Here is a 26,009-nt window from a genome sequence, read left to right as displayed (position 1 = left end):
ATCCTGAAATTGATTCTTCACGCTTGCGCTTATACATTTGCGCCGACAACTTTGACCGACGATCCGGGCTTCGATCCAGCCGTACCGTTCCTGACTTGTCTCGCGCCTTCAGATCCGCCTTCATGCTTCGATGAGAAGCAAAATATAAAGCAATCGTTCCGACGGAGCTAAATTACTACAGCATAAAGAACGAAGGGGAAATTTGGATTTCGAAACAAAAAAGGGAGGGGTGCAACACGAGGATTTCCCAGGGGGTCACCTAGGGGTGTCAACGGGCCGGAATTCATTATTCCGGACCCGGACCCGGATCCGACCCGTTTACCCGACGGGTCTTTTATTCGGTGTTCCGGATCCGGACCCGGCGAGTCTCGGATCCGGGTCGGGTCTACCCGAACAAATTTGCCAAAATTTATAATTTCTAACAAAAAAGAGAAAAAGATATATTTGTAAACAAATTTCTAGCTAATGCAAAGAAAAAACCAAATAAGAAAATAAATCAAATTGATTTTACTCAAATACATCATCCTAATCAAATTATATTGATAATATATATTTTTTATAAATTATTAAATCATTTATATCCGGATCCGGGTCTAATACGGGTCGGAATACTATATTCCGTATCCGATCCGTTTTTTTGTTTGAAAAAACGGATCCGGATCCGGATAACGGAATTAAATCCCTACCCATACCCGCAAAAATTTCAGGGATCCGATCCGGATCCGGGTGTAGACCCGACCCGTTGACCGGCCTAGGGTCACCCATCCTAGTACTACTGTCGCCCAAGCACGCTTAACTTCGAAGTTCTGATGGGATCCGGTGCATTAGTGCTGGTATGATCGCACCCGCCATGTTCCTTTCGCTTTATTCTTTTAAACTGCCACGTCCTGTGAAGCAGTTTGGCTTTTTTGGACCCGAATTCATTCTAAGCGTCAATTCATGAATTTCCTCTCATCCTTTTATTTATTTACTTTTATATTTTTTTCTTGTTGCTTTGCACCTTTTTTTTCCCTCGTCGAACAACTCTCAATTATCCTGAAATTGATCCTTCACGCTTGCGCTTATACATTTGCGCCGACAACTTTGACCGACGATCCGGGTTTCGATCCAGCCGTACCGTTCCTGACTTGTCTCGCGCCTTCAGATCCGCCTTCATGCTTCGATGAGAAGCAAAATATAAAGCAATCGTTCCGTCGGAGCTAAATTACTACAGCATAAAGAACGAAGGGGAAATTTGGATTTCGAAACAAAAAAGGGAGGGGTGCAACACGAGGACTTCCCAGGGGGTCACCCATCCTAGTACTACTCTCGCCCAAGCACGCTTAACTTCGGAGTTTTGATGGGATCCGGTGCATTAGTGCTGGTATGATCGCACCCGCCATGTTCCTTTCGCTTTATTCTTTTAAACTGCCCCGTCCTGTGAAGCAGTGTGGCTTTTCTGGACCCGAATTCATTTTAAGCGTCAATTCAAGAATTTCCCCTCATCCTTTTATTTATTTACTTTTACATTTTTTTCTTGTTGATTTGCACCATTTTTTTTCCCTCGTCGCGCAACTCTCAATTATCCTGAAATTGATCCTTTACGCTTGCGCTTATACATTTGCGCCGACAACTTTGACCGACGATCCGGGCTTCGATCCAGCCGTACCGTTCCTGACTTGTCTCGCGCCTTCAGATCCGCCTTCATGCTTCGATGAGAAGCAAAATATAAAGCAATCGTTCCGACGGAGCTAAATTACTACAGCATAAAGAACGAAGGGGAAATTTGGATTTCGAAACAAAAAAGGGAGGGGTGCAACACGAGGACTTCCCAGGGGGTCACCCATCCTAGTACTACTCTCGCCCAAGCACGCTTAACTTCGGAGTTCTGATGGGATCCGATGCATTAGTGCTGGTATGATCGCACCCGCCATGTTCCTTTCGCTTTATTCTTTTAAACTGCCACGTCCTGTGAAGCAGTTTGGCTTTTTTGGACCCGAATTCATTCTAAGCGTCAATTCATGAATTTCCTCTCATCCTTTTATTTATTTACTTTTATATTTTTTTCTTGTTGCTTTGCACCTTTTTTTTCCCTCGTCGAACAACTCTCAATTATCCTGAAATTGATCCTTCACGCTTGCGCTTATACATTTGCGCCGACAACTTTGACCGACGATCCGGGTTTCGATCCAGCCGTACCGTTCCTGACTTGTCTCGCGCCTTCAGATCCGCCTTCATGCTTCGATGAGAAGCAAAATATAAAGCAATCGTTCCGACGGAGCTAAATTACTACAGCATAAAGAACGAAGGGGAAATTTGGATTTCGAAACAAAAAAGGGAGGGGTGCAACACGAGGACTTCCCAGGGGGTCACCCATCCTAGTACTACTCTCGCCCAAGCACGCTTAACTTCGGAGTTCTGATGGGATCCGGTGCATTAGTGCTAGTATGATCGCACCCGCCATGTTCCTTTCGCTTTATTCTTTTAAACTGCCCCGTCCTGTGAAGCAGTGTGGCTTTTCTGGACCCGAATTCATTTTAAGCGTCAATTCAAGAATTTCCCCTCATCCTTTTATTTATTTACTTTTACATTTTTTTCTTGTTGATTTGCACCATTTTTTTTCCCTCGTCGCGCAACTCTCAAGTATCCTGAAATTGATCCTTCACGCTTGCGCTTATACATTTGCGCCGACAACTTTGACCGACGATCCGGGCTTCGATCCAGCCGTACCGTTCCTGACTTGTCTCGCGCCTTCAGATCCGCCTTCATGCTTCGATGAGAAGCAAAATATAAAGCAATCGTTCCGACGGAGCTAAATTACTACAGCATAAAGAACGAAGGGGAAATTTGGATTTCGAAACAAAAAAGGGAGGGGTGCAACACGAGGATTTCCCAGGGGGTCACCTAGGGGTGTCAACGGGCCGGGGTCCGGGCCGGAATTCATTATTCCGGACCCGGACCCGGATCCGACCAGTTTACCCGACGGGTCTTTTATTCGGTGTTCCGGATCCGGACCCGGCGAGTCTCGGATCCGGGTCGGGTCTACCCGAACAAATTTGCCAAAATTTATAATTTCTAACAAAAAAGAGAAAAAGATATATTTGTAAACAAATTTCTAGCTAATGCAAAGAAAAAACCAAATAAGAAAATAAATCAAATTGATTTTACTCAAATACATCATCCTAATCAAATTATATTGATAATATATATTTTTTATAAATTATTAAATCATTTATATCCGGATCCGGGTCTAATACGGGTCGGAATACTATATTCCGTATCCGACCCGTTTTTTTGTTTGAAAAAACGGATCCGGATCCGGATAACGGAATTAAATCCCTACCCATACCCGCAAAAATTTCAGGGATCCGATCCGGATCCGGGTGTAGACCCGACCCGTTGACCGGCCTAGGGTCACCCATCCTAGTACTACTGTCGCCCAAGCACGCTTAACTTCGAAGTTCTGATGGGATCCGGTGCATTAGTGCTGGTTTGATCGCACCCGCCATGTTCCTTTCGCTTTATTCTTTTAAACTGTCACGTCCTGTGAAGCAGTTTGGCTTTTCTGGACCCGAATTCATTCTAAGCGTCAATTCATGAATTTCCTCTCATCCTTTTATTTATTTACTTTTATATTTTTTTCTTGTTGCTTTGCACCTTTTTTTTCCCTCGTCGAACAACTCTCAATTATCCTGAAATTGATCCTTCACGCTTGCGCTTATACATTTGCGCCGACAACTTTGACCGACGATCCGGGCTTCGATCCAGCCGTACCGTTCCTGACTTGTCTCGCGCCTTCAGATCCGCCTTCATGCTTCGATGAGAAGCAAAATATAAAGCAATCGTTCCGACGGAGCTAAATTACTACAGCATAAAGAACGAAGGGGAAATTTGGATTTCGAAACAAAAAAGGGAGGGGTGCAACACGAGGATTTCCCAGGGGGTCACCTAGGGGTGTCAACGGGCCGGGGTCCGGGCCGGAATTCATTATTCCGGACCCGGACCCGGATCCGACCAGTTTACCCGACGGGTCTTTTATTCGGTGTTCCGGATCCGGACCCGGCGAGTCTCGGATCCGGGTCGGGTCTACCCGAACAAATTTGCCAAAATTTATAATTTCTAACAAAAAAGAGAAAAAGATATATTTGTAAACAAATTTCTAGCTAATGCAAAGAAAAAACCAAATAAGAAAATAAATCAAATTGATTTTACTCAAATACATCATCCTAATCAAATTATATTGATAATATATATTTTTTATAAATTATTAAATCATTTATATCCGGATCCGGGTCTAATACGGGTCGGAATACTATATTCCGTATCCGACCCGTTTTTTTGTTTGAAAAAACGGATCCGGATCCGGATAACGGAATTAAATCCCTACCCATACCCGCAAAAATTTCAGGGATCCGATCCGGATCCGGGTGTAGACCCGACCCGTTGACCGGCCTAGGGTCACCCATCCTAGTACTACTGTCGCCCAAGCACGCTTAACTTCGAAGTTCTGATGGGATCCGGTGCATTAGTGCTGGTTTGATCGCACCCGCCATGTTCCTTTCGCTTTATTCTTTTAAACTGCCCCGTCCTGTGAAGCAGTGTGGCTTTTCTGGACCCGAATTCATTTTAAGCGTCAATTCAAGAATTTCCCCTCATCCTTTTATTTATTTACTTTTACATTTTTTTCTTGTTGATTTGCACCATTTTTTTTTCCCTCGTCGCGCAACTCTCAATTATCCTGAAATTGATTCTTCACGCTTGCGCTTATACATTTGCGCCGACAACTTTGACCGACGATCCGGGCTTCGATCCAGCCGTACCGTTCCTGACTTGTCTCGCGCCTTCAGATCCGCCTTCATGCTTCGATGAGAAGCAAAATATAAAGCAATCGTTCCGACGGAGCTAAATTACTACAGCATAAAGAACGAAGGGGAAATTTGGATTTCGAAACAAAAAAGGGAGGGGTGCAACACGAGAATTTCCCAGGGGGTCACCTAGGGGTGTCAACGGGCCGGAATTCATTATTCCGGACCCGGACCCGGATCCGACCCGTTTACCCGACGGGTCTTTTATTCGGTGTTCCGGATCCGGACCCGGCGAGTCTCGGATCCGGGTCGGGTCTACCCGAACAAATTTGTCAAAATTTATAATTTCTAACAAAAAAGAGAAAAAGATATATTTGTAAACAAATTTCTAGCTAATGCAAAGAAAAAACCAAATAAGAAAATAAATCAAATTGATTTTACTCAAATACATCATCCTAATCAAATTATATTGATAATATATATTTTTTATAAATTATTAAATCATTTATATCCGGATCCGGGTCTAATACGGGTCGGAATACTATATTCCGTATCCGATCCGTTTTTTTGTTTGAAAAAACGGATCCGGATCCGGATAACGGAATTAAATCCCTACCCATACCCGCAAAAATTTCAGGGATCCGATCCGGATCCGGGTGTAGACCCGACCCGTTGACCGGCCTAGGGTCACCCATCCTAGTACTACTGTCGCCCAAGCACGCTTAACTTCGAAGTTCTGATGGGATCCGGTGCATTAGTGCTGGTATGATCGCACCCGCCATGTTCCTTTCGCTTTATTCTTTTAAACTGCCACGTCCTGTGAAGCAGTTTGGCTTTTTTGGACCCGAATTCATTCTAAGCGTCAATTCATGAATTTCCTCTCATCCTTTTATTTATTTACTTTTATATTTTTTTCTTGTTGCTTTGCACCTTTTTTTTCCCTCGTCGAACAACTCTCAATTATCCTGAAATTGATCCTTCACGCTTGCGCTTATACATTTGCGCCGACAACTTTGACCGACGATCCGGGCTTCGATCCAGCCGTACCGTTCCTGACTTGTCTCGCGCCTTCAGATCCGCCTTCATGCTTCGATGAGAAGCAAAATATAAAGCAATCGTTCCGACGGAGCTAAATTACTACAGCATAAAGAACGAAGGGGAAATTTGGATTTCGAAACAAAAAAGGGAGGGGTGCAACAAGAGGACTTCCCAGGGGGTCACCCATCCTAGTACTACTCTCGCCCAAGCACGCTTAACTTCGGAGTTTTGATGGGATCCGGTGCATTAGTGCTGGTATGATCGCACACGCCATGTTCCTTTCGCTTTATTCTTTTAAACTGCCCCGTCCTGTGAAGCAGTGTGGCTTTTCTGGACCCGAATTCATTTTAAGCGTCAATTCAAGAATTTCCCCTCATCCTTTTATTTATTTACTTTTACATTTTTTTCTTGTTGATTTGCACCATTTTTTTTCCCTCGTCGCGCAACTCTCAATTATCCTGAAATTGATCCTTTACGCTTGCGCTTATACATTTGCGCCGACAACTTTGACCGACGATCCGGGCTTCGATCCAGCCGTACCGTTCCTGACTTGTCTCGCGCCTTCAGATCCGCCTTCATGCTTCGATGAGAAGCAAAATATAAAGCAATCGTTCCGACGGAGCTAAATTACTACAGCATAAAGAACGAAGGGGAAATTTGGATTTCGAAACAAAAAAGGGAGGGGTGCAACACGAGGACTTCCCAGGGGGTCACCCATCCTAGTACTACTCTCGCCCAAGCACGCTTAACTTCGGAGTTCTGATGGGATCCGATGCATTAGTGCTGGTATGATCGCACCCGCCATGTTCCTTTCGCTTTATTCTTTTAAACTGCCACGTCCTGTGAAGCAGTTTGGCTTTTTTGGACCCGAATTCATTCTAAGCGTCAATTCATGAATTTCCTCTCATCCTTTTATTTATTTACTTTTATATTTTTTTCTTGTTGCTTTGCACCTTTTTTTTCCCTCGTCGAACAACTCTCAATTATCCTGAAATTGATCCTTCACGCTTGCGCTTATACATTTGCGCCGACAACTTTGACCGACGATCCGGGTTTCGATCCAGCCGTACCGTTCCTGACTTGTCTCGCGCCTTCAGATCCGCCTTCATGCTTCGATGAGAAGCAAAATATAAAGCAATCGTTCCGACGGAGCTAAATTACTACAGCATAAAGAACGAAGGGGAAATTTGGATTTCGAAACAAAAAAGGGAGGGGTGCAACACGAGGACTTCCCAGGGGGTCACCCATCCTAGTACTACTCTCGCCCAAGCACGCTTAACTTCGGAGTTCTGATGGGATCCGGTGCATTAGTGCTAGTATGATCGCACCCGCCATGTTCCTTTCGCTTTATTCTTTTAAACTGCCCCGTCCTGTGAAGCAGTGTGGCTTTTCTGGACCCGAATTCATTTTAAGCGTCAATTCAAGAATTTCCCCTCATCCTTTTATTTATTTACTTTTACATTTTTTTCTTGTTGATTTGCACCATTTTTTTTTCCCTCGTCGCGCAACTCTCAATTATCCTGAAATTGATTCTTCACGCTTGCGCTTATACATTTGCGCCGACAACTTTGACCGACGATCCGGGCTTCGATCCAGCCGTACCGTTCCTGACTTGTCTCGCGCCTTCAGATCCGCCTTCATGCTTCGATGAGAAGCAAAATATAAAGCAATCGTTCCGACGGAGCTAAATTACTACAGCATAAAGAACGAAGGGGAAATTTGGATTTCGAAACAAAAAAGGGAGGGGTGCAACACGAGGATTTCCCAGGGGGTCACCTAGGGGTGTCAACGGGCCGGAATTCATTATTCCGGACCCGGACCCGGATCCGACCCGTTTACCCGACGGGTCTTTTATTCGGTGTTCCGGATCCGGACCCGGCGAGTCTCGGATCCGGGTCGGGTCTACCCGAACAAATTTGCCAAAATTTATAATTTCTAACAAAAAAGAGAAAAAGATATATTTGTAAACAAATTTCTAGCTAATGCAAAGAAAAAACCAAATAAGAAAATAAATCAAATTGATTTTACTCAAATACATCATCCTAATCAAATTATATTGATAATATATATTTTTTATAAATTATTAAATCATTTATATCCGGATCCGGGTCTAATACGGGTCGGAATACTATATTCCGTATCCGACCCGTTTTTTTGTTTGAAAAAACGGATCCGGATCCGGATAACGGAATTAAATCCCTACCCATACCCGCAAAAATTTCAGGGATCCGATCCGGATCCGGGTGTAGACCCGACCCGTTGACCGGCCTAGGGTCACCCATCCTAGTACTACTGTCGCCCAAGCACGCTTAACTTCGAAGTTCTGATGGGATCCGGTGCATTAGTGCTGGTTTGATCGCACCCGCCATGTTCCTTTCGCTTTATTCTTTTAAACTGTCACGTCCTGTGAAGCAGTTTGGCTTTTCTGGACCCGAATTCATTCTAAGCGTCAATTCATGAATTTCCTCTCATCCTTTTATTTATTTACTTTTATATTTTTTTCTTGTTGCTTTGCACCTTTTTTTTCCCTCGTCGAACAACTCTCAATTATCCTGAAATTGATCCTTCACGCTTGCGCTTATACAGTTGCGCCGACAACTTTGACCGACGATCCGGGCTTCGATCCAGCCGTACCGTTCCTGACTTGTCTCGCGCCTTCAGATCCGCCTTCATGCTTCGATGAGAAGCAAAATATAAAGCAATCGTTCCGACGGAGCTAAATTACTACAGCATAAAGAACGAAGGGGAAATTTGGATTTCGAAACAAAAAAGGGAGGGGTGCAACACGAGGACTTCCCAGGGGGTCACCCATCCTAGTACTACTCTCGCCCAAGCACGCTTAACTTCGGAGTTCTGATGGGATCCGATGCATTAGTGCTGGTATGATCGCACCCGCCATGTTCCTTTCGCTTTATTCTTTTAAACTGCCACGTCCTGTGAAGCAGTTTGGCTTTTTTGGACCCGAATTCATTCTAAGCGTCAATTCATGAATTTTCCTCTCATCCTTTTATTTATTTACTTTTATATTTTTTTCTTGTTGCTTTGCACCTTTTTTTTCCCTCGTCGAACAACTCTCAATTATCCTGAAATTGATCCTTCACGCTTGCGCTTATACATTTGCGCCGACAACTTTGACCGACGATCCGGGTTTCGATCCAGCCGTACCGTTCCTGACTTGTCTCGCGCCTTCAGATCCGCCTTCATGCTTCGATGAGAAGCAAAATATAAAGCAATCGTTCCGACGGAGCTAAATTACTACAGCATAAAGAACGAAGGGGAAATTTGGATTTCGAAACAAAAAAGGGAGGGGTGCAACACGAGGACTTCCCAGGGGGTCACCCATCCTAGTACTACTCTCGCCCAAGCACGCTTAACTTCGGAGTTCTGATGGGATCCGGTGCATTAGTGCTGGTATGATCGCACCCGCCATTTTCCTTTCGCTTTATTCTGTTAAACTGCCCCGTCCTGTGAAGCAGTGTGGCTTTTCTGGACCCGAATTCATTTTAAGCGTCAATTCAAGAATTTCCCCTCATCCTTTTATTTATTTACTTTTACATTTTTTTCTTGTTGATTTGCACCATTTTTTTTCCCTCGTCGCGCAACTCTCAATTATCCTGAAATTGATCCTTCACGCTTGCGCTTATACATTTGCGCCGACAACTTTGACCGACGATCCGGGCTTCGATCCAGCCGTACCGTTCCTGACTTGTCTCGCGCCTTCAGATCCGCTTTCATGCTTCGATGAGAAGCAAAATATAAAGCAATCGTTCCGACGGAGCTAAATTACTACAGCATAAAGAACGAAGGGGAAATTTGGATTTCGAAACAAAAAAGGGAGGGGTGCAACACGAGGATTTCCCAGGGGGTCACCTAGGGGTGTCAACGGGCCGGGGTCCGGGCCGGAATTCATTATTCCGGACCCGGACCCGGATCCGACCCGTTTACCCGACGGGTCTTTTATTCGGTGTTTCGGATCCGGACCCGGCGAGTCTCGGATCCGGGTCGGGTCTACCCGAACAAATTTGCCAAAATTTATAATTTCTAACAAAAAAGAGAAAAAGATATATTTGTAAACAAATTTCTAGCTAATGCAAAGAAAAAACCAAATAAGAAAATAAATCAAATTGATTTTACTCAAATACATCATCCTAATCAAATTATATTGATAATATATATTTTTTATAAATTATTAAATCATTTATATCCGGATCCGGGTCTAATACGGGTCGGAATACTATATTCCGTATCCGACCCGTTTTTTTGTTTGAAAAAACGGATCCGGATCCGGATAACGGAATTAAATCCCTACCCATACCCGCAAAAATTTCAGGGATCCGATCCGGATCCGGGTGTAGACCCGACCCGTTGACCGGCCTAGGGTCACCCATCCTAGTACTACTGTCGCCCAAGCACGCTTAACTTCGAAGTTCTGATGGGATCCGGTGCATTAGTGCTGGTATGATCGCACCCGCCATGTTCCTTTCGCTTTATTCTTTTAAACTGCCACGTCCTGTGAAGCAGTTTGGCTTTTTTGGACCCGAATTCATTCTAAGCGTCAATTCATGAATTTCCTCTCATCCTTTTATTTATTTACTTTTATATTTTTTTCTTGTTGCTTTGCACCTTTTTTTTCTCTCGTCGAACAACTCTCAATTATCCTGAAATTGATCCTTCAAGCTTGCGCTTATACATTTGCGCCGACAACTTTGACCGACGATCCGGGCTTCGATCCAGCCGTACCGTTCCTGACTTGTCTCGCGCCTTCAGATCCGCCTTCATGCTTCGATGAGAAGCAAAATATAAAGCAATCGTTCCGACGGAGCTAAATTACTACAGCATAAAGAACGAAGGGGAAATTTGGATTTCGAAACAAAAAAGGGAGGGGTGCAACACGAGGACTTCCCAGGGGGTCACCCATCCTAGTACTACTCTCGCCCAAGCACGCTTAACTTCGGAGTTCTGATGGGATCCGGTGCATTAGTGCTGGTATGATCGCACCCGCCATGTTCCTTTCGCTTTATTCTTTTAAACTGCCCCGTCCTGTGAAGCAGTGTGGCTTTTCTGGACCCGAATTCATTTTAAGCGTCAATTCAAGAATTTCCCCTCATCCTTTTATTTATTTACTTTTACATTTTTTTCTTGTTGATTTGCACCATTTTTTTTTCCCTCGTCGCGCAACTCTCAATTATCCTGAAATTGATTCTTCACGCTTGCGCTTATACATTTGCGCCGACAACTTTGACCGACGATCCGGGCTTCGATCCAGCCGTACCGTTCCTGACTTGTCTCGCGCCTTCAGATCCGCCTTCATGCTTCGATGAGAAGCAAAATATAAAGCAATCGTTCCGACGGAGCTAAATTACTACAGCATAAAGAACGAAGGGGAAATTTGGATTTCGAAACAAAAAAGGGAGGGGTGCAACACGAGAATTTCCCAGGGGGTCACCTAGGGGTGTCAACGGGCCAGAATTCATTATTCCGGACCCGGACCCGGATCCGACCCGTTTACCCGACGGGTCTTTTATTCGGTGTTCCGGATCCGGACCCGGCGAGTCTCGGATCCGGGTCGGGTCTACCCGAACAAATTTGCCAAAATTTATAATTTCTAACAAAAAAGAGAAAAAGATATATTTGTAAACAAATTTCTAGCTAATGCAAAGAAAAAACCAAATAAGAAAATAAATCAAATTGATTTTACTCAAATACATCATCCTAATCAAATTATATTGATAATATATATTTTTTATAAATTATTAAATCATTTATATCCGGATCCGGGTCTAATACGGGTCGGAATACTATATTCCGTATCCGACCCGTTTTTTTGTTTGAAAAAACGGATCCGGATCCGGATAACGGAATTAAATCCCTACCCATACCCGCAAAAATTTCAGGGATCCGATCCGGATCCGGGTGTAGACCCGACCCGTTGACCGGCCTAGGGTCACCCATCCTAGTACTACTGTCGCCCAAGCACGCTTAACTTCGAAGTTCTGATGGGATCCGGTGCATTAGTGCTGGTTTGATCGCACCCGCCATGTTCCTTTCGCTTTATTCTTTTAAACTGTCACGTCCTGTGAAGCAGTTTGGCTTTTCTGGACCCGAATTCATTCTAAGCGTCAATTCATGAATTTTCTCTCATCCTTTTATTTATTTACTTTTATATTTTTTTCTTGTTGCTTTGCACCTTTTTTTTCCCTCGTCGAACAAGTCTCAATTATCCTGAAATTGATCCTTCACGCTTGCGCTTATACATTTGCGCCGACAACTTTGACCGACGATCCGGGCTTCGATCCAGCCGTACCGTTCCTGACTTGTCTCGCGCCTTCAGATCCGCCTTCATGCTTCGATGAGAAGCAAAATATAAAGCAATCGTTCCGACGGAGCTAAATTACTACAGCATAAAGAACGAAGGGGAAATTTGGATTTCGAAACAAAAAAGGGAGGGGTGCAACACGAGGACTTCCCAGGGGGTCACCCATCCTAGTACTACTCTCGCCCAAGCACGCTTAACTTCGGAGTTCTGATGGGATCCGGTGCATTAGTGCTGGTATGATCGCACCCGCCATGTTCCTTTCGCTTTATTCTTTTAAACTGCCCCGTCCTGTGAAGCAGTGTGGCTTTTCTGGACCCGAATTCATTTTAAGCGTCAATTCAAGAATTTCCCCTCATCCTTTTATTTATTTACTTTTACATTTTTTTCTTGTTGATTTTCACCATTTTTTTTTCCCTCGTCGCGCAACTCTCAATTATCCTGAAATTGATTCTTCACGCTTGCGCTTATACATTTGCGCCGACAACTTTGACCGACGATCCGGGCTTCGATCCAGCCGTACCGTTCCTGACTTGTCTCGCGCCTTCAGATCCGCCTTCATGCTTCGATGAGAAGCAAAATATAAAGCAATCGTTCCGACGGAGCTAAATTACTACAGCATAAAGAACGAAGGGGAAATTTGGATTTCGAAACAAAAAAGGGAGGGGTGCAACACGAGGATTTCCCAGGGGGTCACCTAGGGGTGTCAACGGGCCGGAATTCATTATTCCGGACCCGGACCCGGATCCGACCCGTTTACCCGACGGGTCTTTTATTCGGTGTTCCGGATCCGGACCCGGCGAGTCTCGGATCCGGGTCGGGTCTACCCGAACAAATTTGCCAAAATTTATAATTTCTAACAAAAAAGAGAAAAAGATATATTTGTAAACAAATTTCTAGCTAATGCAAAGAAAAAACCAAATAAGAAAATAAATCAAATTGATTTTACTCAAATACATCATCCTAATCAAATTATATTGATAATATATATTTTTTATAAATTATTAAATCATTTATATCCGGATCCGGGTCTAATACGGGTCGGAATACTATATTCCGTATCCGATCCGTTTTTTTGTTTGAAAAAACGGATCCGGATCCGGATAACGGAATTAAATCCCTACCCATACCCGCAAAAATTTCAGGGATCCGATCCGGATCCGGGTGTAGACCCGACCCGTTGACCGGCCTAGGGTCACCCATCCTAGTACTACTGTCGCCCAAGCACGCTTAACTTCGAAGTTCTGATGGGATCCGGTGCATTAGTGCTGGTATGATCGCACCCGCCATGTTCCTTTCGCTTTATTCTTTTAAACTGCCACGTCCTGTGAAGCAGTTTGGCTTTTTTGGACCCGAATTCATTCTAAGCGTCAATTCATGAATTTCCTCTCATCCTTTTATTTATTTACTTTTATATTTTTTTCTTGTTGCTTTGCACCTTTTTTTTCCCTCGTCGAACAACTCTCAATTATCCTGAAATTGATCCTTCACGCTTGCGCTTATACATTTGCGCCGACAACTTTGACCGACGATCCGGGTTTCGATCCAGCCGTACCGTTCCTGACTTGTCTCGCGCCTTCAGATCCGCCTTCATGCTTCGATGAGAAGCAAAATATAAAGCAATCGTTCCGTCGGAGCTAAATTACTACAGCATAAAGAACGAAGGGGAAATTTGGATTTCGAAACAAAAAAGGGAGGGGTGCAACACGAGGACTTCCCAGGGGGTCACCCATCCTAGTACTACTCTCGCCCAAGCACGCTTAACTTCGGAGTTTTGATGGGATCCGGTGCATTAGTGCTGGTATGATCGCACCCGCCATGTTCCTTTCGCTTTATTCTTTTAAACTGCCCCGTCCTGTGAAGCAGTGTGGCTTTTCTGGACCCGAATTCATTTTAAGCGTCAATTCAAGAATTTCCCCTCATCCTTTTATTTATTTACTTTTACATTTTTTTCTTGTTGATTTGCACCATTTTTTTTCCCTCGTCGCGCAACTCTCAATTATCCTGAAATTGATCCTTTACGCTTGCGCTTATACATTTGCGCCGACAACTTTGACCGACGATCCGGGCTTCGATCCAGCCGTACCGTTCCTGACTTGTCTCGCGCCTTCAGATCCGCCTTCATGCTTCGATGAGAAGCAAAATATAAAGCAATCGTTCCGACGGAGCTAAATTACTACAGCATAAAGAACGAAGGGGAAATTTGGATTTCGAAACAAAAAAGGGAGGGGTGCAACACGAGGACTTCCCAGGGGGTCACCCATCCTAGTACTACTCTCGCCCAAGCACGCTTAACTTCGGAGTTCTGATGGGATCCGATGCATTAGTGCTGGTATGATCGCACCCGCCATGTTCCTTTCGCTTTATTCTTTTAAACTGCCACGTCCTGTGAAGCAGTTTGGCTTTTTTGGACCCGAATTCATTCTAAGCGTCAATTCATGAATTTCCTCTCATCCTTTTATTTATTTACTTTTATATTTTTTTCTTGTTGCTTTGCACCTTTTTTTTCCCTCGTCGAACAACTCTCAATTATCCTGAAATTGATCCTTCACGCTTGCGCTTATACATTTGCGCCGACAACTTTGACCGACGATCCGGGTTTCGATCCAGCCGTACCGTTCCTGACTTGTCTCGCGCCTTCAGATCCGCCTTCATGCTTCGATGAGAAGCAAAATATAAAGCAATCGTTCCGACGGAGCTAAATTACTACAGCATAAAGAACGAAGGGGAAATTTGGATTTCGAAACAAAAAAGGGAGGGGTGCAACACGAGGACTTCCCAGGGGGTCACCCATCCTAGTACTACTCTCGCCCAAGCACGCTTAACTTCGGAGTTCTGATGGGATCCGGTGCATTAGTGCTAGTATGATCGCACCCGCCATGTTCCTTTCGCTTTATTCTTTTAAACTGCCCCGTCCTGTGAAGCAGTGTGGCTTTTCTGGACCCGAATTCATTTTAAGCGTCAATTCAAGAATTTCCCCTCATCCTTTTATTTATTTACTTTTACATTTTTTTCTTGTTGATTTGCACCATTTTTTTTCCCTCGTCGCGCAACTCTCAATTATCCTGAAATTGATCCTTCACGCTTGCGCTTATACATTTGCGCCGACAACTTTGACCGACGATCCGGGCTTCGATCCAGCCGTACCGTTCCTGACTTGTCTCGCGCCTTCAGATCCGCCTTCATGCTTCGATGAGAAGCAAAATATAAAGCAATCGTTCCGACGGAGCTAAATTACTACAGCATAAAGAACGAAGGGGAAATTTGGATTTCGAAACAAAAAAGGGAGGGGTGCAACACGAGGATTTCCCAGGGGGTCACCTAGGGGTGTCAACGGGCCGGGGTCCGGGCCGGAATTCATTATTCCGGACCCGGACCCGGATCCGACCAGTTTACCCGACGGGTCTTTTATTCGGTGTTCCGGATCCGGACCCGGCGAGTCTCGGATCCGGGTCGGGTCTACCCGAACAAATTTGCCAAAATTTATAATTTCTAACAAAAAAGAGAAAAAGATATATTTGTAAACAAATTTCTAGCTAATGCAAAGAAAAAACCAAATAAGAAAATAAATCAAATTGATTTTACTCAAATACATCATCCTAATCAAATTATATTGATAATATATATTTTTTATAAATTATTAAATCATTTATATCCGGATCCGGGTCTAATACGGGTCGGAATACTATATTCCGTATCCGACCCGTTTTTTTGTTTGAAAAAACGGATCCGGATCCGGATAACGGAATTAAATCCCTACCCATACCCGCAAAAATTTCAGGGATCCGATCCGGATCCGGGTGTAGACCCGACCCGTTGACCGGCCTAGGGTCACCCATCCTAGTACTACTGTCGCCCAAGCACGCTTAACTTCGAAGTTCTGATGGGATCCGGTGCATTAGTGCTGGTTTGATCGCACCCGCCATGTTCCTTTCGCTTTATTCTTTTAAACTGTCACGTCCTGTGAAGCAGTTTGGCTTTTCTGGACCCGAATTCATTCTAAGCGTCAATTCATGAATTTCCTCTCATCCTTTTATTTATTTACTTTTATATTTTTTTCTTGTTGCTTTGCACCTTTTTTTTCCCTCGTCGAACAACTCTCAATTATCCTGAAATTGATCCTTCACGCTTGCGCTTATACATTTGCGCCGACAACTTTGACCGACGATCCGGGCTTCGATCCAGCCGTACCGTTCCTGACTTGTCTCGCGCCTTCAGATCCGCCTTCATGCTTCGATGAGAAGCAAAATATAAAGCAATCGTTCCGACGGAGCTAAATTACTACAGCATAAAGAACGAAGGGGAAATTTGGATTTCGAAACAAAAAAGGGAGGGGTGCAACACGAGGACTTCCCAGGGGGTCACCCATCCTAGTACTACTCTCGCCCAAGCACGCTTAACTTCGGAGTTCTGATGGGATCCGGTGCATTAGTGCTGGTATGATCGCACCCGCCATGTTCCTTTCGCTTTATTCTTTTAAACTGCCCCGTCCTGTGAAGCAGTGTGGCTTTTCTGGACCCGAATTCATTTTAAGCGTCAATTCAAGAATTTCCCCTCATCCTTTTATTTATTTACTTTTACATTTTTTTCTTGTTGATTTGCACCATTTTTTTTTCCCTCGTCGCGCAACTCTCAATTATCCTGAAATTGATTCTTCACGCTTGCGCTTATACATTTGCGCCGACAACTTTGACCGACGATCCGGGCTTCGATCCAGCCGTACCGTTCCTGACTTGTCTCGCGCCTTCAGATCCGCCTTCATGCTTCGATGAGAAGCAAAATATAAAGCAATCGTTCCGACGGAGCTAAATTACTACAGCATAAAGAACGAAGGGGAAATTTGGATTTCGAAACAAAAAAGGGAGGGGTGCAACACGAGAATTTCCCAGGGGGTCACCTAGGGGTGTCAACGGGCCGGAATTCATTATTCCGGACCCGGACCCGGATCCGACCCGTTTACCCGACGGGTCTTTTATTCGGTGTTCCGGATCCGGACCCGGCGAGTCTCGGATCCGGGTCGGGTCTACCCGAACAAATTTGCCAAAATTTATAATTTCTAACAAAAAAGAGAAAAAGATATATTTGTAAACAAATTTCTAGCTAATGCAAAGAAAAAACCAAATAAGAAAATAAATCAAATTGATTTTACTCAAATACATCATCCTAATCAAATTATATTGATAATATATATTTTTTATAAATTATTAAATCATTTATATCCGGATCCGGGTCTAATACGGGTCGGAATACTATATTCCGTATCCGATCCGTTTTTTTGTTTGAAAAAACGGATCCGGATCCGGATAACGGAATTAAATCCCTACCCATACCCGCAAAAATTTCAGGGATCCGATCCGGATCCGGGTGTAGACCCGACCCGTTGACCGGCCTAGGGTCACCCATCCTAGTACTACTGTCGCCCAAGCACGCTTAACTTCGAAGTTCTGATGGGATCCGGTGCATTAGTGCTGGTATGATCGCACCCGCCATGTTCCTTTCGCTTTATTCTTTTAAACTGCCACGTCCTGTGAAGCAGTTTGGCTTTTTTGGACCCGAATTCATTCTAAGCGTCAATTCATGAATTTCCTCTCATCCTTTTATTTATTTACTTTTATATTTTTTTCTTGTTGCTTTGCACCTTTTTTTTCCCTCGTCGAACAACTCTCAATTATCCTGAAATTGATCCTTCACGCTTGCGCTTATACATTTGCGCCGACAACTTTGACCGACGATCCGGGCTTCGATCCAGCCGTACCGTTCCTGACTTGTCTCGCGCCTTCAGATCCGCCTTCATGCTTCGATGAGAAGCAAAATATAAAGCAATCGTTCCGACGGAGCTAAATTACTACAGCATAAAGAACGAAGGGGAAATTTGGATTTCGAAACAAAAAAGGGAGGGGTGCAACAAGAGGACTTCCCAGGGGGTCACCCATCCTAGTACTACTCTCGCCCAAGCACGCTTAACTTCGGAGTTCTGATGGGATCCGGTGCATTAGTGCTGGTATGATCGCACCCGCCATGTTCCTTTCGCTTTATTCTTTTAAACTGCCCCGTCCTGTGAAGCAGTGTGGATTTTCTGGACCCGAATTCATTTTAAGCGTCAATTCAAGAATTTCCCCTCATCCTTTTATTTATTTACTTTTACATTTTTTTCTTGTTGATTTGCACCATTTTTTTTCCCTCGTCGCGCAACTCTCAATTATCCTGAAATTGATCCTTCACGCTTGCGCTTATACATTTGCGCCGACAACTTTGACCGACGATCCTGGCTTCGCTCCAGCCGTACCGTTCCTGACTTGTCTCGCGCCTTCAGATCCGCCTTCATGCTTCGATGAGAAGCAAAATATAAAGCAATCGTTCCGACGGAGCTAAATTACTACAGCATAAAGAACGAAGGGGAAATTTGGATTTCGAAACAAAAAAGGGAGGGGTGCAACACGAGGATTTCCCAGGGGGTCACCTAGGGGTGTCAACGGGCCGGGTCCGGGTCGGAATTCATTATTTCGGACCCGGACCCGGATCCGACCCGTTTACCCGACGGGTCTTTTATTCGGTGTTTCGGATCCGGACCCGGCGAGTCTCGGATCCGGGTCGGGTCTACCCGATCAAATTTGCCAAAATTTATGATTTCTAACAAAAAAGAGAATAAGATATATTTGTAAACAAATTTCTAGCTAATGCAAAGAAAAAACCAAATAAGAAAATAAATCAAATTGATTTTACTCAAATACATCATCCTAATCAAATTATATTGATAATATATATTTTTTATAAATTATTAAATCATTTATATCCGGATCCGGGTCTAATACGGGTCGGAATACTATATTCCGTATCCGACCCGTTTTTTTGTTTGAAAAAACGGATCCGGATCCGGATAACGGAATTAAATCCCTACCCATACCCGCAAAAATTTCAGGGATCCGATCCGGATCCGGGTGTAGACCCGACCCGTTGACCGGCCTAGGGTCACCCATCCTAGTACTACTGTCGCCCAAGCACGCTTAACTTCGAAGTTCTGATGGGATCCGGTGCATTAGTGCTGGTATGATCGCACCCGCCATGTTCCTTTCGCTTTATTCTTTTAAACTGTCACGTCCTGTGAAGCAGTTTGGCTTTTCTGGACCCGAATTCATTCTAAGCGTCAATTCATGAATTTCCTCTCATCCTTTTATTTATTTACTTTTATATTTTTTTCTTGTTGCTTTGCACCTTTTTTTTCCCTCGTCGAACAAGTCTCAATTATCCTGAAATTGATCCTTCACGCTTGCGCTTATACATTTGCGCCGACAACTTTGACCGACGATCCGGGCTTCGATCCAGCCGTACCGTTCCTGACTTGTCTCGCGCCTTCAGATCCGCCTTCATGCTTCGATGAGAAGCAAAATATAAAGCAATCGTTCCGACGGAGCTAAATTACTACAGCATAAAGAACGAAGGGGAAATTTGGATTTCGAAACAAAAAAGGGAGGGGTGCAACACGAGGACTTCCCAGGGGGTCACCCATCCTAGTACTACTCTCGCCCAAGCACGCTTAACTTCGGAGTTCTGATGGGATCCGGTGCATTAGTGCTGGTATGATCGCACCCGCCATGTTCCTTTCGCTTTATTCTTTTAAACTGCCCCGTCCTGTGAAGCAGTGTGGCTTTTCTGGACCCGAATTCATTTTAAGCGTCAATTCAAGAATTTCCCCTCATCCTTTTATTTATTTACTTTTACATTTTTTTCTTGTTGATTTGCACCATTTTTTTTTCCCTCGTCGCGCAACTCTCAATTATCCTGAAATTGATTCTTCACGCTTGCGCTTATACATTTGCGCCGACAACTTTGACCGACGATCCGGGCTTCGATCCAGCCGTACCGTTCCTGACTTGTCTCGCGCCTTCAGATCCGCCTTCATGCTTCGATGAGAAGCAAAATATAAAGCAATCGTTCCGACGGAGCTAAATTACTACAGCATAAAGAACGAAGGGGAAATTTGGATTTCGAAACAAAAAAGGGAGGGGTGCAACACGAGGATTTCCCAGGGGGTCACCTAGGGGTGTCAACGGGCCGGAATTCATTATTCCGGACCCGGACCCGGATCCGACCCGTTTACCCGACGGGTCTTTTATTCGGTGTTCCGGATCCGGACCCGGCGAGTCTCGGATCCGGGTCGGGTCTACCCGAACAAATTTGCCAAAATTTATAATTTCTAACAAAAAAGAGAAAAAGATATATTTGTAAACAAATTTCTAGCTAATGCAAAGAAAAAACCAAATAAGAAAATAAATCAAATTGATTTTACTCAAATACATCATCCTAATCAAATTATATTGATAATATATATTTTTTATAAATTATTAAATCATTTATATCCGGATCCGGGTCTAATACGGGTCGGAATACTATATTCCGTATCCGATCCGTTTTTTTGTTTGAAAAAACGGATCCGGATCCGGATAACGGAATTAAATCCCTACCCATACCCGCAAAAATTTCAGGGATCCGATCCGGATCCGGGTGTAGACCCGACCCGTTGACCGGCCTAGGGTCACCCATCCTAGTACTACTGTCGCCCAAGCACGCTTAACTTCGAAGTTCTGATGGGATCCGGTGCATTAGTGCTGGTATGATCGCACCCGCCATGTTCCTTTCGCTTTATTCTTTTAAACTGCCACGTCCTGTGAAGCAGTTTGGCTTTTTTGGACCCGAATTCATTCTAAGCGTCAATTCATGAATTTCCTCTCATCCTTTTATTTATTTACTTTTATATTTTTTTCTTGTTGCTTTGCACCTTTTTTTTCCCTCGTCGAACAACTCTCAATTATCCTGAAATTGATCCTTCACGCTTGCGCTTATACATTTGCGCCGACAACTTTGACCGACGATCCGGGTTTCGATCCAGCCGTACCGTTCCTGACTTGTCTCGCGCCTTCAGATCCGCCTTCATGCTTCGATGAGAAGCAAAATATAAAGCAATCGTTCCGTCGGAGCTAAATTACTACAGCATAAAGAACGAAGGGGAAATTTGGATTTCGAAACAAAAAAGGGAGGGGTGCAACACGAGGACTTCCCAGGGGGTCACCCATCCTAGTACTACTCTCGCCCAAGCACGCTTAACTTCGGAGTTTTGATGGGATCCGGTGCATTAGTGCTGGTATGATCGCACCCGCCATGTTCCTTTCGCTTTATTCTTTTAAACTGCCCCGTCCTGTGAAGCAGTGTGGCTTTTCTGGACCCGAATTCATTTTAAGCGTCAATTCAAGAATTTCCCCTCATCCTTTTATTTATTTACTTTTACATTTTTTTCTTGTTGATTTGCACCATTTTTTTTCCCTCGTCGCGCAACTCTCAATTATCCTGAAATTGATCCTTTACGCTTGCGCTTATACATTTGCGCCGACAACTTTGACCGACGATCCGGGCTTCGATCCAGCCGTACCGTTCCTGACTTGTCTCGCGCCTTCAGATCCGCCTTCATGCTTCGATGAGAAGCAAAATATAAAGCAATCGTTCCGACGGAGCTAAATTACTACAGCATAAAGAACGAAGGGGAAATTTGGATTTCGAAACAAAAAAGGGAGGGGTGCAACACGAGGACTTCCCAGGGGGTCACCCATCCTAGTACTACTCTCGCCCAAGCACGCTTAACTTCGGAGTTCTGATGGGATCCGATGCATTAGTGCTGGTATGATCGCACCCGCCATGTTCCTTTCGCTTTATTCTTTTAAACTGCCACGTCCTGTGAAGCAGTTTGGCTTTTTTGGACCCGAATTCATTCTAAGCGTCAATTCATGAATTTCCTCTCATCCTTTTATTTATTTACTTTTATATTTTTTTCTTGTTGCTTTGCACCTTTTTTTTCCCTCGTCGAACAACTCTCAATTATCCTGAAATTGATCCTTCACGCTTGCGCTTATACATTTGCGCCGACAACTTTGACCGACGATCCGGGTTTCGATCCAGCCGTACCGTTCCTGACTTGTCTCGCGCCTTCAGATCCGCCTTCATGCTTCGATGAGAAGCAAAATATAAAGCAATCGTTCCGACGGAGCTAAATTACTACAGCATAAAGAACGAAGGGGAAATTTGGATTTCGAAACAAAAAAGGGAGGGGTGCAACACGAGGACTTCCCAGGGGGTCACCCATCCTAGTACTACTCTCGCCCAAGCACGCTTAACTTCGGAGTTCTGATGGGATCCGGTGCATTAGTGCTAGTATGATCGCACCCGCCATGTTCCTTTCGCTTTATTCTTTTAAACTGCCCCGTCCTGTGAAGCAGTGTGGCTTTTCTGGACCCGAATTCATTTTAAGCGTCAATTCAAGAATTTCCCCTCATCCTTTTATTTATTTACTTTTACATTTTTTTCTTGTTGATTTGCACCATTTTTTTTCCCTCGTCGCGCAACTCTCAAGTATCCTGAAATTGATCCTTCACGCTTGCGCTTATACATTTGCGCCGACAACTTTGACCGACGATCCGGGCTTCGATCCAGCCGTACCGTTCCTGACTTGTCTCGCGCCTTCAGATCCGCCTTCATGCTTCGATGAGAAGCAAAATATAAAGCAATCGTTCCGACGGAGCTAAATTACTACAGCATAAAGAACGAAGGGGAAATTTGGATTTCGAAACAAAAAAGGGAGGGGTGCAACACGAGGATTTCCCAGGGGGTCACCTAGGGGTGTCAACGGGCCGGGGTCCGGGCCGGAATTCATTATTCCGGACCCGGACCCGGATCCGACCAGTTTACCCGACGGGTCTTTTATTCGGTGTTCCGGATCCGGACCCGGCGAGTCTCGGATCCGGGTCGGGTCTACCCGAACAAATTTGCCAAAATTTATAATTTCTAACAAAAAAGAGAAAAAGATATATTTGTAAACAAATTTCTAGCTAATGCAAAGAAAAAACCAAATAAGAAAATAAATCAAATTGATTTTACTCAAATACATCATCCTAATCAAATTATATTGATAATATATATTTTTTATAAATTATTAAATCATTTATATCCGGATCCGGGTCTAATACGGGTCGGAATACTATATTCCGTATCCGACCCGTTTTTTTGTTTGAAAAAACGGATCCGGATCCGGATAACGGAATTAAATCCCTACCCATACCCGCAAAAATTTCAGGGATCCGATCCGGATCCGGGTGTAGACCCGACCCGTTGACCGGCCTAGGGTCACCCATCCTAGTACTACTGTCGCCCAAGCACGCTTAACTTCGAAGTTCTGATGGGATCCGGTGCATTAGTGCTGGTTTGATCGCACCCGCCATGTTCCTTTCGCTTTATTCTTTTAAACTGTCACGTCCTGTGAAGCAGTTTGGCTTTTCTGGACCCGAATTCATTCTAAGCGTCAATTCATGAATTTCCTCTCATCCTTTTATTTATTTACTTTTATATTTTTTTCTTGTTGCTTTGCACCTTTTTTTTCCCTCGTCGAACAACTCTCAATTATCCTGAAATTGATCCTTCACGCTTGCGCTTATACATTTGCGCCGACAACTTTGACCGACGATCCGGGCTTCGATCCAGCCGTACCGTTCCTGACTTGTCTCGCGCCTTCAGATCCGCCTTCATGCTTCGATGAGAAGCAAAATATAAAGCAATCGTTCCGACGGAGCTAAATTACTACAGCATAAAGAACGAAGGGGAAATTTGGATTTCGAAACAAAAAAGGGAGGGGTGCAACACGAGGATTTCCCAGGGGGTCACCTAGGGGTGTCAACGGGCCGGGGTCCGGGCCGGAATTCATTATTCCGGACCCGGACCCGGATCCGACCAGTTTACCCGACGGGTCTTTTATTCGGTGTTCCGGATCCGGACCCGGCGAGTCTCGGATCCGGGTCGGGTCTACCCGAACAAATTTGCCAAAATTTATAATTTCTAACAAAAAAGAGAAAAAGATATATTTGTAAACAAATTTCTAGCTAATGCAAAGAAAAAACCAAATAAGAAAATAAATCAAATTGATTTTACTCAAATACATCATCCTAATCAAATTATATTGATAATATATATTTTTTATAAATTATTAAATCATTTATATCCGGATCCGGGTCTAATACGGGTCGGAATACTATATTCCGTATCCGACCCGTTTTTTTGTTTGAAAAAACGGATCCGGATCCGGATAACGGAATTAAATCCCTACCCATACCCGCAAAAATTTCAGGGATCCGATCCGGATCCGGGTGTAGACCCGACCCGTTGACCGGCCTAGGGTCACCCATCCTAGTACTACTGTCGCCCAAGCACGCTTAACTTCGAAGTTCTGATGGGATCCGGTGCATTAGTGCTGGTTTGATCGCACCCGCCATGTTCCTTTCGCTTTATTCTTTTAAACTGCCCCGTCCTGTGAAGCAGTGTGGCTTTTCTGGACCCGAATTCATTTTAAGCGTCAATTCAAGAATTTCCCCTCATCCTTTTATTTATTTACTTTTACATTTTTTTCTTGTTGATTTGCACCATTTTTTTTTCCCTCGTCGCGCAACTCTCAATTATCCTGAAATTGATTCTTCACGCTTGCGCTTATACATTTGCGCCGACAACTTTGACCGACGATCCGGGCTTCGATCCAGCCGTACCGTTCCTGACTTGTCTCGCGCCTTCAGATCCGCCTTCATGCTTCGATGAGAAGCAAAATATAAAGCAATCGTTCCGACGGAGCTAAATTACTACAGCATAAAGAACGAAGGGGAAATTTGGATTTCGAAACAAAAAAGGGAGGGGTGCAACACGAGAATTTCCCAGGGGGTCACCTAGGGGTGTCAACGGGCCGGAATTCATTATTCCGGACCCGGACCCGGATCCGACCCGTTTACCCGACGGGTCTTTTATTCGGTGTTCCGGATCCGGACCCGGCGAGTCTCGGATCCGGGTCGGGTCTACCCGAACAAATTTGTCAAAATTTATAATTTCTAACAAAAAAGAGAAAAAGATATATTTGTAAACAAATTTCTAGCTAATGCAAAGAAAAAACCAAATAAGAAAATAAATCAAATTGATTTTACTCAAATACATCATCCTAATCAAATTATATTGATAATATATATTTTTTATAAATTATTAAATCATTTATATCCGGATCCGGGTCTAATACGGGTCGGAATACTATATTCCGTATCCGATCCGTTTTTTTGTTTGAAAAAACGGATCCGGATCCGGATAACGGAATTAAATCCCTACCCATACCCGCAAAAATTTCAGGGATCCGATCCGGATCCGGGTGTAGACCCGACCCGTTGACCGGCCTAGGGTCACCCATCCTAGTACTACTGTCGCCCAAGCACGCTTAACTTCGAAGTTCTGATGGGATCCGGTGCATTAGTGCTGGTATGATCGCACCCGCCATGTTCCTTTCGCTTTATTCTTTTAAACTGCCACGTCCTGTGAAGCAGTTTGGCTTTTTTGGACCCGAATTCATTCTAAGCGTCAATTCATGAATTTCCTCTCATCCTTTTATTTATTTACTTTTATATTTTTTTCTTGTTGCTTTGCACCTTTTTTTTCCCTCGTCGAACAACTCTCAATTATCCTGAAATTGATCCTTCACGCTTGCGCTTATACATTTGCGCCGACAACTTTGACCGACGATCCGGGCTTCGATCCAGCCGTACCGTTCCTGACTTGTCTCGCGCCTTCAGATCCGCCTTCATGCTTCGATGAGAAGCAAAATATAAAGCAATCGTTCCGACGGAGCTAAATTACTACAGCATAAAGAACGAAGGGGAAATTTGGATTTCGAAACAAAAAAGGGAGGGGTGCAACAAGAGGACTTCCCAGGGGGTCACCCATCCTAGTACTACTCTCGCCCAAGCACGCTTAACTTCGGAGTTTTGATGGGATCCGGTGCATTAGTGCTGGTATGATCGCACACGCCATGT

The 26,009-nt window shown here is 44.2% G+C and overlaps 20 non-coding genes and 15 pseudogenes across 20 annotated transcripts; all 35 read right to left on the bottom strand.

Annotated features, from left to right (window-relative positions):
* Nucleotides 1–729: 729 nt before the first annotated feature.
* LOC140019816 (5S ribosomal RNA) lies at nt 730–847 on the bottom strand (annotated as a pseudogene).
* A 411-nt stretch (nt 848–1,258) lies between these two features.
* Nucleotides 1,259–1,377, bottom strand: LOC140017841 (5S ribosomal RNA). Its single transcript, XR_011824146.1, has one exon. It is a non-coding gene; the product is annotated as a 5S ribosomal RNA (ribosomal RNA).
* Nucleotides 1,378–1,789: 412 nt separating this feature from the next.
* Nucleotides 1,790–1,908, bottom strand: LOC140017706 (5S ribosomal RNA). The gene has a single exon (XR_011824012.1). It is a non-coding gene; the product is annotated as a 5S ribosomal RNA (ribosomal RNA).
* A 411-nt stretch (nt 1,909–2,319) lies between these two features.
* On the bottom strand, nt 2,320–2,438 carry LOC140017632 (5S ribosomal RNA). The gene has a single exon (XR_011823940.1). It is a non-coding gene; the product is annotated as a 5S ribosomal RNA (ribosomal RNA).
* Nucleotides 2,439–3,365: 927 nt separating this feature from the next.
* On the bottom strand, nt 3,366–3,483 carry LOC140020532 (5S ribosomal RNA; annotated as a pseudogene).
* Nucleotides 3,484–4,409: 926 nt separating this feature from the next.
* Nucleotides 4,410–4,527, bottom strand: LOC140020530 (5S ribosomal RNA; annotated as a pseudogene).
* Nucleotides 4,528–5,443: 916 nt separating this feature from the next.
* On the bottom strand, nt 5,444–5,561 carry LOC140019815 (5S ribosomal RNA; annotated as a pseudogene).
* Nucleotides 5,562–5,972: 411 nt separating this feature from the next.
* On the bottom strand, nt 5,973–6,091 carry LOC140018181 (5S ribosomal RNA). Its single transcript, XR_011824483.1, has one exon. It is a non-coding gene; the product is annotated as a 5S ribosomal RNA (ribosomal RNA).
* Nucleotides 6,092–6,503: 412 nt separating this feature from the next.
* On the bottom strand, nt 6,504–6,622 carry LOC140017705 (5S ribosomal RNA). Its single transcript, XR_011824011.1, has one exon. It is a non-coding gene; the product is annotated as a 5S ribosomal RNA (ribosomal RNA).
* Nucleotides 6,623–7,033: 411 nt separating this feature from the next.
* On the bottom strand, nt 7,034–7,152 carry LOC140017630 (5S ribosomal RNA). Its single transcript, XR_011823938.1, has one exon. It is a non-coding gene; the product is annotated as a 5S ribosomal RNA (ribosomal RNA).
* Nucleotides 7,153–8,068: 916 nt separating this feature from the next.
* LOC140020529 (5S ribosomal RNA) lies at nt 8,069–8,186 on the bottom strand (annotated as a pseudogene).
* A 411-nt stretch (nt 8,187–8,597) lies between these two features.
* LOC140017704 (5S ribosomal RNA) lies at nt 8,598–8,716 on the bottom strand. Its single transcript, XR_011824010.1, has one exon. It is a non-coding gene; the product is annotated as a 5S ribosomal RNA (ribosomal RNA).
* Nucleotides 8,717–9,128: 412 nt separating this feature from the next.
* On the bottom strand, nt 9,129–9,247 carry LOC140017244 (5S ribosomal RNA). Its single transcript, XR_011823557.1, has one exon. It is a non-coding gene; the product is annotated as a 5S ribosomal RNA (ribosomal RNA).
* Nucleotides 9,248–10,174: 927 nt separating this feature from the next.
* On the bottom strand, nt 10,175–10,292 carry LOC140019814 (5S ribosomal RNA; annotated as a pseudogene).
* A 411-nt stretch (nt 10,293–10,703) lies between these two features.
* On the bottom strand, nt 10,704–10,822 carry LOC140017243 (5S ribosomal RNA). The gene has a single exon (XR_011823556.1). It is a non-coding gene; the product is annotated as a 5S ribosomal RNA (ribosomal RNA).
* Nucleotides 10,823–11,738: 916 nt separating this feature from the next.
* Nucleotides 11,739–11,856, bottom strand: LOC140020528 (5S ribosomal RNA; annotated as a pseudogene).
* A 411-nt stretch (nt 11,857–12,267) lies between these two features.
* LOC140017242 (5S ribosomal RNA) lies at nt 12,268–12,386 on the bottom strand. The gene has a single exon (XR_011823555.1). It is a non-coding gene; the product is annotated as a 5S ribosomal RNA (ribosomal RNA).
* A 916-nt stretch (nt 12,387–13,302) lies between these two features.
* LOC140019813 (5S ribosomal RNA) lies at nt 13,303–13,420 on the bottom strand (annotated as a pseudogene).
* Nucleotides 13,421–13,831: 411 nt separating this feature from the next.
* On the bottom strand, nt 13,832–13,950 carry LOC140017839 (5S ribosomal RNA). The gene has a single exon (XR_011824145.1). It is a non-coding gene; the product is annotated as a 5S ribosomal RNA (ribosomal RNA).
* A 412-nt stretch (nt 13,951–14,362) lies between these two features.
* On the bottom strand, nt 14,363–14,481 carry LOC140017703 (5S ribosomal RNA). The gene has a single exon (XR_011824009.1). It is a non-coding gene; the product is annotated as a 5S ribosomal RNA (ribosomal RNA).
* Nucleotides 14,482–14,892: 411 nt separating this feature from the next.
* On the bottom strand, nt 14,893–15,011 carry LOC140017629 (5S ribosomal RNA). Its single transcript, XR_011823937.1, has one exon. It is a non-coding gene; the product is annotated as a 5S ribosomal RNA (ribosomal RNA).
* A 927-nt stretch (nt 15,012–15,938) lies between these two features.
* LOC140020527 (5S ribosomal RNA) lies at nt 15,939–16,056 on the bottom strand (annotated as a pseudogene).
* Nucleotides 16,057–16,467: 411 nt separating this feature from the next.
* LOC140017241 (5S ribosomal RNA) lies at nt 16,468–16,586 on the bottom strand. Its single transcript, XR_011823554.1, has one exon. It is a non-coding gene; the product is annotated as a 5S ribosomal RNA (ribosomal RNA).
* Nucleotides 16,587–17,502: 916 nt separating this feature from the next.
* On the bottom strand, nt 17,503–17,620 carry LOC140019812 (5S ribosomal RNA; annotated as a pseudogene).
* A 411-nt stretch (nt 17,621–18,031) lies between these two features.
* On the bottom strand, nt 18,032–18,150 carry LOC140017873 (5S ribosomal RNA). The gene has a single exon (XR_011824179.1). It is a non-coding gene; the product is annotated as a 5S ribosomal RNA (ribosomal RNA).
* A 926-nt stretch (nt 18,151–19,076) lies between these two features.
* LOC140019811 (5S ribosomal RNA) lies at nt 19,077–19,194 on the bottom strand (annotated as a pseudogene).
* Nucleotides 19,195–19,605: 411 nt separating this feature from the next.
* LOC140017240 (5S ribosomal RNA) lies at nt 19,606–19,724 on the bottom strand. Its single transcript, XR_011823553.1, has one exon. It is a non-coding gene; the product is annotated as a 5S ribosomal RNA (ribosomal RNA).
* Nucleotides 19,725–20,640: 916 nt separating this feature from the next.
* LOC140019810 (5S ribosomal RNA) lies at nt 20,641–20,758 on the bottom strand (annotated as a pseudogene).
* A 411-nt stretch (nt 20,759–21,169) lies between these two features.
* On the bottom strand, nt 21,170–21,288 carry LOC140017838 (5S ribosomal RNA). The gene has a single exon (XR_011824144.1). It is a non-coding gene; the product is annotated as a 5S ribosomal RNA (ribosomal RNA).
* Nucleotides 21,289–21,700: 412 nt separating this feature from the next.
* Nucleotides 21,701–21,819, bottom strand: LOC140017702 (5S ribosomal RNA). Its single transcript, XR_011824008.1, has one exon. It is a non-coding gene; the product is annotated as a 5S ribosomal RNA (ribosomal RNA).
* Nucleotides 21,820–22,230: 411 nt separating this feature from the next.
* Nucleotides 22,231–22,349, bottom strand: LOC140017628 (5S ribosomal RNA). Its single transcript, XR_011823936.1, has one exon. It is a non-coding gene; the product is annotated as a 5S ribosomal RNA (ribosomal RNA).
* A 927-nt stretch (nt 22,350–23,276) lies between these two features.
* LOC140020526 (5S ribosomal RNA) lies at nt 23,277–23,394 on the bottom strand (annotated as a pseudogene).
* Nucleotides 23,395–24,320: 926 nt separating this feature from the next.
* On the bottom strand, nt 24,321–24,438 carry LOC140020524 (5S ribosomal RNA; annotated as a pseudogene).
* Nucleotides 24,439–25,354: 916 nt separating this feature from the next.
* LOC140019809 (5S ribosomal RNA) lies at nt 25,355–25,472 on the bottom strand (annotated as a pseudogene).
* Nucleotides 25,473–25,883: 411 nt separating this feature from the next.
* Nucleotides 25,884–26,002, bottom strand: LOC140018180 (5S ribosomal RNA). Its single transcript, XR_011824482.1, has one exon. It is a non-coding gene; the product is annotated as a 5S ribosomal RNA (ribosomal RNA).
* Between the last annotated feature and the right edge of the window lie 7 nt (nt 26,003–26,009).

The sequence above is a fragment of the Coffea arabica genome, chromosome 11c (assembly GCF_036785885.1).
Source record: "Coffea arabica cultivar ET-39 chromosome 11c, Coffea Arabica ET-39 HiFi, whole genome shotgun sequence".
In the NCBI taxonomy this organism is placed as follows: Eukaryota; Viridiplantae; Streptophyta; class Magnoliopsida; order Gentianales; family Rubiaceae; genus Coffea; species Coffea arabica.
Note: the sequence above shows the minus strand (reverse complement) of the source record. Positions and strands in the feature narration are given on the sequence as shown.